At 39.3% G+C, this 10,264-nt stretch overlaps 1 pseudogene; it reads left to right on the forward strand.

Moving 5' to 3' along the window:
* The first annotated feature begins 2,166 nt into the window (after nt 1–2,166).
* Nucleotides 2,167–3,194, forward strand: LOC107743440 (olfactory receptor 10A4-like; annotated as a pseudogene).
* The last annotated feature ends 7,070 nt before the right edge of the window (nt 3,195–10,264 follow it).

Below are 10,264 nucleotides of genomic sequence, written 5' to 3' on the forward strand. Positions count from 1 at the left end.
GATAAGCCATATTTGAGGTCGATGAATGTTAGGAGAGCATATGGATGTCCTGCCCAATGTACTATATTACCACATAGACCAGCCTTTAACGATTTGTCCGTCACGGACTGCATGATTTCGCCACTTCATGTGGATTTTTTTTTTCTGCGACTAATACAATTTTGGTAATATATGCATATAAACAGCCTTTTAATTAGCAGAGTAGAATAGTCATGGCTGATAGTAAGACATGCAAACATAAAAGAAAACCAAACTGGACGCGAGAACAGCTATATATTAAGGATATAATAAAAAATTTGGAGTTGGGATAACCTCCAAACCAAAGCCGATACCTTTTTAAAAGCTCATTATCGTCAAATGTTTCTAAAATGTTTATATTCCGAGGTAGATTGCTGGCAACAGCCATTTTAGGATAGTTCAGATTTGGTCTTAGTGACTTAGGAGTCCTCTTCACTACTCCTAACGTTTCACAGATTTAGGAGCTAATTTTAGCGCTTAAACGCTTTGTACTCTTAGAACAAAAATTTAGGAGTCCTAAATTTAGGACTGACACGCCCATTATTTTTAAGATTTTCTCCTAAATCGGTGAGTTATGAGCTACTTTTAGCCTTAAGATGTTTTGTGAATACGGGCCCTGGTCTAGAGCGCTCAGACTAGGCCAAATGTTCAACTTCCAACAGGACAATGTCCCTATAAACAGCCAAGACATAGTAAGAGTGGCTTTGGGGACGACTCAGTGAATGTCCTTGAGCTAGACTCCAGACTCTCTGGAAAGACCTGAAAATAGCTGTCCACCAACAGTCACCATCCAACCTGTCAAAGGATCTGCAGAGAAGAGTAACAGACCATCCTTAAATCCAGGTGTGCAAAGCTTGTCACATCATATCCAAAAAGACCTCAGGCTGTAATCGTTGCCAAAGGTGATTCAGTATTGAATACTTATGCCCCTTTTTTCATTTATTTTTTTCTTTTTAATACATTTGCAAATTTATCACAAATCCAGTTTTTGCTTTATCATTATGGAGCATCGAGTGTTGATTAAAAAAAAAAAAGTTAAAGCAATTGAGGCTGCAACATAAAATGTGGGGGGGAATTAAGGGGGTATACTTTCAAAGATTGCAGTTCAGGATTTTAAAAGAAGTTCTCACCAAGGCTGCATTTATTTGATAAAAATGCAGCAATATTGTGAAATATTATTACAATTTAATATTATTTAATTATTATATATTATATAATATATATGAATAATATTATTATATTATTATATGTTTAAAACAGTTTTGCTGCATGATATTTTTGTGGAAACTGTTACATTTATTTTTTTAGGATTCTTTGATTAATAGAAAGTTCAAAAGAACCAAATTTATTTGACATCTTTTGTAATACTGTAAATGTCTTTACTGTCACTTTTGAACAATTTAATGCATCTTTGCTGAATGAAAGTATTAATTTCTTTAAAAAACAAAAAAGTTTTACTGACCCCATACTTTTGAAGGATATTGTATGTTATATATAAATAATTATTTATTATTATATATAACTTATTTATTTTATATCATAAAATAAATCAGTGGGTTGTTCTACAAAGATTTTAAAGTTTTTCTCTTTATATTTAAATTTTTTTAGCTATATGATTTTGCCAATTTTTTCATAATGCCGCCTTTGCATTATCCCTCTGGGAGTTTTTATTGTTGTTACAAAAATGAACACAAAAATAAACAGACAAATTAGTGACAATCAGGTACACCATCCTTAGTCTCACATTAATTAAGTAAAAAACACTAATGAATGTCTTTTCCCTTAAGACATTAAATATTAGATACAGGAGATTCTTTCATGTTTAACGACACCACTGGAGGAAAAACTGACCTATATATTGCCCACAAATGTTCTCAAGTTAACACTCAGAATTCACGGAGATCCTGGACTGTGAAGCAGAGGCAAAAACAGCAGGGAAGACAACAGCATCTGCATTATCCACAAACCACAGCATCATTGTTGCATGTATGTATACGATTATGAAAATCAATGTAACATGTCAAGTGAAGATATTCATTGTTATATTTCTGGTTGAATGTCATAAAGGTGTATGTCCTCAAATAACACCGATGTTAAAGGTGATTTGTGAAGCACAGACTGTTTGTGACAGTTTTTCACAGGTATTTGGTTTCTCACTCACTAAAAGCAAAGCATGCTGCAAGGAAGCTGGGTCGTAAAAAAAAGACGGTCATGCAAAACGCCAGCAACTCCGTCATTCAGCCTGCAGGATTTTACATTGTTGCCTTGAGTTCAATGTCTTACAGTAATATCTATGTCATGTTCCTCACTGTGCTTTATGTGATCACAGTCATGTGCAATGTATTTCTGATCACCATCATTTTCTATGACCACCGTCTGCATGTCCCAAAGTTCATGGCCGTTGGTAATCTGGCTTTGGTTGATCTTGTTCTCAGCACCTCTCTTGTGCCTGGCATGATCAAGACTTACATTCTTCTAGACAATTTTGTGCCATTCAACCTGTGTCTTGTGCAAATGTTCACTTATTATACTTTTTTATCCCTCGAAACACTTTCCTTATGTATTCTTTCTTATGACAGGTTCATTGTGATCTGTTTCCCTTTAAGACAGGAGTCTATAAACACAAACACCAGAATGGCTTATATAATCAGTGCAGTTTGGTTCTTTGTTTCTACTACAACACTCTGTTGCACTTCATCCATTCCAACTTTCTCATTTGTGGCTCTCTTAATGTCAACAGCTATTTTTGTGATTATGCTCCTGTTTTAAGACTCGCTTGTAGCGATACAACATCCCAGTGGAATTGTGCCACTGCTTTAACTATACTCTTCATTACTGTACCTTTCATTTTTATTTTCTCGACCTACATGGGTATACTGACTGCTGTATTTAGAATGAAAAATAATCAGAGCCGTTATAAGGCGCTGGCCACGTGCACAGAGCACCTCATATTAGTGGCCTTGTTCTTCATTCCTATTTTTATTATCTTCAATCTTGGATTTTTTGGAATTATTATAAACCCAAATATAAGAACAGTGTGCCTGTCTTTTTCATCCCTCCTCACACCCTGCGTGAATCCCATCCTCTACTCACTGAAAACTAAAGAGATTCAAAGAAGGCTTCATTCATTGTTAACCCGGAGACTGTCTGTTCATCCTCTAAAAAATGCACATTAATGTACAACATTGAGATTATTTACACTGTTATTTTGGAGGCTTTCTGTGTTACTTCCTGTATTATTTTGTGGTAATTTTAAAAAGCTTTTTTTCCAATAATAAAATAAAATCTCTGATTTTACTTTTGTTCTGCAGTTAACTTTGTTCAGCTTGCAGTATTTAGTCACAAAGAACACATCTCCATGTTTTCCTATATTGTGCAACATCTCTATACTGTATTCAGCCAGTTTTTGTTTGATCTTTGCTTTCAAACATACTTTAAATTATGTAAATCTCCATGTTAGCCAAAACCCCCGCAGCCTTATTCTACATTTTTATTACCACACACATGAATAAAGTGTTTCTTTTCAATAACTATTTTGTTTAAAGGGGTCATGAACTGCATTTTTTATTTTATAATATTCTCTGAGTGTGATTTTACATGGAAAAAAGTCATAATTTAGAAGTAAGAGGCTATTTTTTTTATATCCTGTTTTTGAGCCTCTCTGCAGAACAGTCTGTTTTTATAGGCGGAGCACATTCAAGTAAATGCCCACTGCTGTGATTGGCTAACAGTTTTGCTTAATAAAATAACAAATGGACTTTCAAAGATTGCTGCTGTAACATACTCAAAACAAAAAAGTGAAAGTGAAGTGACGTGTGGCCAAGTATGGTGACCCATACTTGGAATTTGTGTTTATTCAAGTTCAATTCAATTCAAGTTTATTTGTACAGCGCTTTTCACGATACAAATCATAGCAAAGCAACTTTACAGCAAATTAAGTTTCTACAATATTTAGTGGTAGCTTATCAGTGGTGACTGTCAGTCAATGTACATATGGCAGAAATGTACGGAAAAATCAATTAAAGACGTAATCAAACAGACGATGTTTACTGTTTACTCACACAAATTATGTGTTGCGACATTCCCCTTGTCCAAATACCCACACTTGCTGTCTTGGCCAATTGAGAGTGCGTGCCCAAGACTGTCCCAGGTCTTAAAAACGCCAAAGCGCAGTGGCCTTAACGCACACTAAATCCACACTATCTCCAGAGCGGTATTCTGGGCTTAGTGTATCCCATCATGCATCATGTTGTGGAAATAAATCGTGAGACTTTTTGCCGAGATCTCGCGAGAGGTCACGGAAACCTTTCCAATGTATGTTAAATATTAATAATAGTTAGATATTACATATAATTTGGTAGTAAAAACAATGAGTAGTGGTGCTAATTATTTTGTACAACATTTGCAACTGCTTTTTTTTATCACTTAATTAGAAGCACCACAAAATTAAATAGTGTCATCTGTTACAGGGACTGCTGAACAGTCATTTAGCCTATAAGTTGATTTTAAAATGCAAAGTATTGAAAATAAAAATAAAGCTCTGTAAACACTTGCATTTTTACAACACTATAAGTGTAAATGTTTTACACACACTTGTGGTCTTCATGCTCACTTGAACACTTGGGCCAAATACAGGAAATACGTCATATAAGTAGTCAAGTGGTCAAGTGCAAAAACCGCAAGTGTGGGTATTTGGACAAGGCATGAGAGTACATAGCTATAACAGGAAATACATCTAACAATGCCTTGGGAAAAAAAACAGTTAATCTTAAAAATATACATAAACCAAAATAGGAAATAAAACAGTTATCGAATAAGCATGTGTCCTATTCTGTGTCCTCAACTCCTGAAACATTGGTGTCTCATATTTTAAATATGTATATGTGTGAAAATATTCAGATGTAACTCCCTTTGTAATCATTAACATTTTCATAAGTAACTGTAATTTAATTACACTTTTTTTTCTCAGTAACTGTAACAGATTACAGTTACATTTATTTTGTAATTAAATTACGTAATGTAGTTACATGTAACTAGTTACTCCCCAACACTGGTCAGGTCTGATGATAAAAGCCCACGCATGGGCGACTGGATTTTTCAAGTGTTGTAATGGAAATGGCAGATGAGGGACGAAACAGGGACCTTCGCAAACTGTCTCCGACGAATGTCCTCCGAACGTCCGCCAACGTCAAAAAGAGGACCAAATGCGGACGTAAGTGGACGTCCTCCGAACGTCCGCCCACAAACGTTACAAAGCGGACATACTGTGGACCTAAACGGAGATTCGCAACGTCCGGGGGACGTCCCCTGTTTGTTGGGAACAGTCATTTAGCCTATAAGTTGATTTTAAAATGCAAAGTATTGAAAATAAAAATAAAGCTCTGTAAACACTTGCATTTTTACAACACTATAAGTGTAAATGTTTTACACACACTTGTGGTCTTCATGCTCACTTGAACACTTGGACCAAATACAGGAAATACATCATATAAGTAGTCAAGTGGTCAAGTGCGGTAAAGACCGCAAGTGCGGGTATTTTGGACAAGGGGATTAAGGATGTGCCCGAATAGTGAATCCGAATTCGTAAAGGCACAGAAAACGAATAACATGTTCTACGGAAGCCCTAAAGAGAATATATACGAGATGGAAGGCAAAAATATATTTCAATGCTTTCTCTCGCAAGTATATCATTGGGTAATTATACTGTATATAAATTGTGGGCATCAGGAAGCCGCTATTAATATGCGGGGCATTGAATTCACTTTTGAATGCACGCTCGCTTTTTACTTTCACTTTCGAGATTCACGATCACACGTACTCTGTGTATACTATGGAGCGCCAGTACTTACCACACATTTCACAAGATTAGAATTTTTGTCAGTGGTACTCAGGATCTGCAAATCATTCGCTATTGTCCTATCAGTCTTCTCTCCTTTGTTTATGTGGTAATTTAAATTTTATGTACTGTAATATAACCGGGTACCGCTAGCAAGCGGCTAACCAAGTCCCTTTAGTGGCTCCGTAGATCACGTTATTCGTTTTCTCTGCCTTTCCGAATTCGGATTCACTATTCGGGTATCCGTAAAGGGAATACTGTTGGATCCACTCTAGTCAGACTCAGCACTACCATCATCGTTTACATTCAGTCTCTCTGAAAAGCCTGCATCATACTGTCTTGTTTAAAAATGAATCCGTAGCAAAGTAAAGCAAACAAACAAAGTGTTTCACTGACGTGATCTGGGGCCCGTTTCAGGCCATGTCCACACATACACGGGTATTTTTATAAACCGAGATTTTCCTTCTTCCGTTTTTAAAAAAATCTCAGTCTACATGAAAACGCAAAAGCGTGCTATGAAGCATGCCAAGCATGCCAAGCCAACAGGTGGCGATATAATCTCAACCGTAAAGCCATGTTGGCCAATCAGAAGCCTGAATCATAGAAAAAGCTGCGGTTTTGAAAATACCCCCGTTTGTGTGGAAAGGGCCTCAATAAGGAGGTTCAACCAAACTTGAACTCTGAATTGACTTACCCTGAGATAGGAAACTCAGAGTTTTCGGGTTCAGAACAGCTGAATTGAGTTAGTTCAATCAATACGTAATTTTAATTCTTAATCACTGTTATAATATCAAATGTAAAAACTGGCAAAACTGTCAATTATTGAACTAATATTAATTTTCATGGTATCCCACAGGTAAAAGAAAAAAAAAGAACAACAACAAAAAAATAAGCAGCTAAACACAGAGGCGGACAGTAGTGAAGTATTTTTACTCTGCTGTAAAAGTACTTTTCAGGTGTCTGTACTTTATCAGAGTGTTTTTCTTTAGAAAACTTTACTTCACAACATTCCAAAGCATAATATTGTACTTTTTACTGCACTACGTTTCATATTAAATATAATTTAATACTTAATTACATTAGAAATCTATTACTTTCTTTTACTCAAGTAAAAGTAATTCAAAGATTTACTTGAGTACAAGAAAGTACTACATTTTTAATGTTCTTAAGTATTAAAGGTAAAACAAATTGATAATTATAAAAATACTTCACTACTGTCCGCCTCTGGCTAAACATGAAGTAAAAACATAATTCCATCAGGCAAAGCTTTAAGCATAAAATGTTCATGGGTGTAGGCTACATGACTTTACAAACATTTTGTTGTGTTGAGAAGTATACAATACTTGATGTTCAATTAATAGTAATTGCTTATTATAATACATGTAATGCGGAATTGCACCACTAGGGGCTCTAGTGGGAAATTGTGTTGAGTAATGCGAGATACGAGAATAAAGGAGAAGGTTTGAGTGTTTGATATATATCGTATGGAGTGTGTTCTGTTAACGTGTAAAAACACCACAAATTGGCGATGAGGATGAGCGCTTCAGTGCCAAGCCCGCCCCCGTTTATTTCTGTCAGTGGGGAGCCACCGATTCCAGTTGAAATGTGGCAGAAAATCTTTCATAATTACATGATAGTTATCCAGGCAACCGGAGATGCATGGCCGGAGACGCACAGACGAGCGGTCTTGCTGCATTGCTTGGGGACGTAAGGCCAGCGCCTGTTTTATACTCTGCCAGACCAAGGCACTACTTTTGATAAAGCAATGGCTGCACTTCAGAAACACTTTGTGCCTAAAGTTAATGTAGTACCGTGCTGGCACACGTTCAGACAATGTGTACTACAAAAATACAAAAAATAAACAATACCAAGTATTGGAAGAATATTAAAATTCAACAGGAAAAAGAATAACTGTTGCTTTTGTATTTGCAGGAAATAAAGATGACCAAATAAATTTAAGAGCTGTGGTGGTGGTTACGGCATATATCTTCAACTACCCTTCCATCTGACATCCTTCCATTCCATACAGTAATCAGCTTCATTTTCAATGGGTTTGTGATCAGGAAACTACACAAAAATGCAGCGAGACACACATTCCTTACCGTTCTGCATACAGTGGCCTTACTAATGTGCTCTGCATCCCTGATGTTATATAGAAAAATGTGCAATGAATGAATGTACCAGCACTGCAAAAAAAATGCTTTTCTTACTTTGTATTTTTGTCTTGTTGTTTCCAGTCAAAATATCTAAAGTTTCTTAAATCAAGATGCATTTTCTACATAAGAAAAATGACATAAGGTATTTAGTCTTTTAAGCATATTTTTCTTATATTGCAAATGATCTGCCACTGGGGTAAGAAAAATATCTTGTTTCCATTTGCATTAAGATTATTTTTCTTGTTTTAAGTAAAATGCACTTCATTTACATTTCAAAATAATCAGTAAAAAAAGCATTTTTGCAGCGTGAATGAATTAATGAGCAATTTAAACGCTTTAAAAAAGGAGCAGGAAACCGAAAGAAACTCTGGGTTTAACGAAGAAAACCTGCTCCCAACTAGGTTAGGCTCACAGAGTAAGTTACCATAGTAACTGACTCTGAGTATAAGTTACCTCTCTTTCAGAAACAGGCTTGACTTATCCTGCCTTTTTTGGGTTTCTATATACCTCCCATTCTAAAAAACGGAAAACGTCTCAGGTTACGTATGTAACCATGGTTCCTCGAGGGAACGAGACGCTGTGTCATAGGACGCTTCGGGAACGCCCTTCAGCGTGACCGGCTCTGAATCTCATGTGTAATCAGACCAATAGATGGGTGAGACGTCACGGGCGGGTGACGTAATGACCAGGCAGCTATAAAAGCATGTGCGGTGAGACCAGCGTCAGCTTCTAGGAGTGAAGCAAGCGCTGGCAGAGATGCCGAAAGTATGGTCCCGAGACGCAGCGTCTCGTTCCCTCGAGGAACCATGGTTACATACGTAACCTGAGACGTTAAGTACCGGTTGTAGGACCCGGACTCTGCTGCGCGAGGAGGGACCACCTCGATGGCCTCCATCCTCAGAGAGTGTCTACTTCTGTTCCATTACCAGAGCCTGCTCGGGGCCCACCAGCGTGGGTGTAAACCCGTTGAAACGAGGCAGAGGAGAACCAAACTGGATTCTGTAGCCTTCCTCTACAGTGTGCAGGACCCACTGAGACACGTTTGGCAGTAGTTTCCACGCTGTCAAATAGTCTACCAAGTGAATCAGTCTCTCGAGACTGATCTCTGGTGTAATGAGAGCAGCTAGCTCGGTGCCCTGTAACGGCGGACCGGCAGGGGACAACCGAACCGGCTGCTCTAGAGACCTCCGCGGAGGTGGCGAGCCTCTTAGCACCGCTACGTTGCCGGGCGGTGACTGAGAGTGGCGCTTGAGGGAGACAGCTGCGCCCTGGAACACCGGCAGGGTTGGCAGACTGATCTCCTGAGGGCACTGAGGAGAGACGGGCACCGTGTAATGCGGTGTACACCGCTGTTCCCCAGAGGGGCCTGCCCTCCGAGGTCCTGAGCCACAGCATCAGGACTCTCATAGCTGAAGTCTCCTATTGAAAACGACGGCCCTCAGACCCACGTCGTCTGTTAGGAAGACTAGACCAGAGCCTGCTCGGGGCAGGACCCAATGAAGCACACTTGGCAGGAGCTCCCACACCGCCAGGTGACCTCCTAAGGGAACCAGTCTCGCGAGACTGGCCTCTAGTGCGCCTAGAGCAGCTAGCTCGGTGCCCTGAAGCGGCAGACTGGCAGGGGACGACCGTACTAGCTGCTCTAGAGACCTCCGTAGAGGTAGCGAGCCTCTTAGTACCGCTACGTTTCCGGGCGGTAACTGAGAGAAGCGCTCGCCGGAGACCGTTGCGCCCTGGAACACCGGCAGGGTTGGCAGACCGATCTCCTGAGGGCACTGAGGAGAGACGGGCACCATGTAATGCGGTGTACACAGCTCTTCCCCAGAGGGAGCTGGCCCTCAAAAAGTCCTAGACCTTAGGCGTCAGGACGTTTACGATGAAGACTATCCAGCGAGAATGACGGTCCGCAGAACCGCCTTCCGCTAGAAGCCTTCGGCCTGGGAGCGCCACTCTGACTCTAGACTCTGCGGAGTACAAGAAGTGAGGCCCCCAGAATGAAGGGCCGGAACACGGTAGGTTGGGACTGCTCCGCCCAGCAGCCCCTGCTGACCGCCTCAACCTCCTCAGAGGAAGAGAGGTTAATGCGTGCTCTCACTCGAGAAATTTATATCCCAAGAGCCCCTGTATATCTAACTCCTCATAGTTCGATAAATACTTCATTTTATTCCTCAGAATTAAATGCAATCAAACAACCAGACGAGTAAATACGGTCTAGTGTAGTAAGATTCACATCAAAAACCGAAATGATGTAATA

The sequence above is a fragment of the Sinocyclocheilus rhinocerous genome, unplaced genomic scaffold, assembly GCF_001515625.1.
Source record: "Sinocyclocheilus rhinocerous isolate Xijiao unplaced genomic scaffold, SAMN03320098_v1.1 scaffold106, whole genome shotgun sequence".
In the NCBI taxonomy this organism is placed as follows: Eukaryota; Metazoa; Chordata; class Actinopteri; order Cypriniformes; family Cyprinidae; genus Sinocyclocheilus; species Sinocyclocheilus rhinocerous.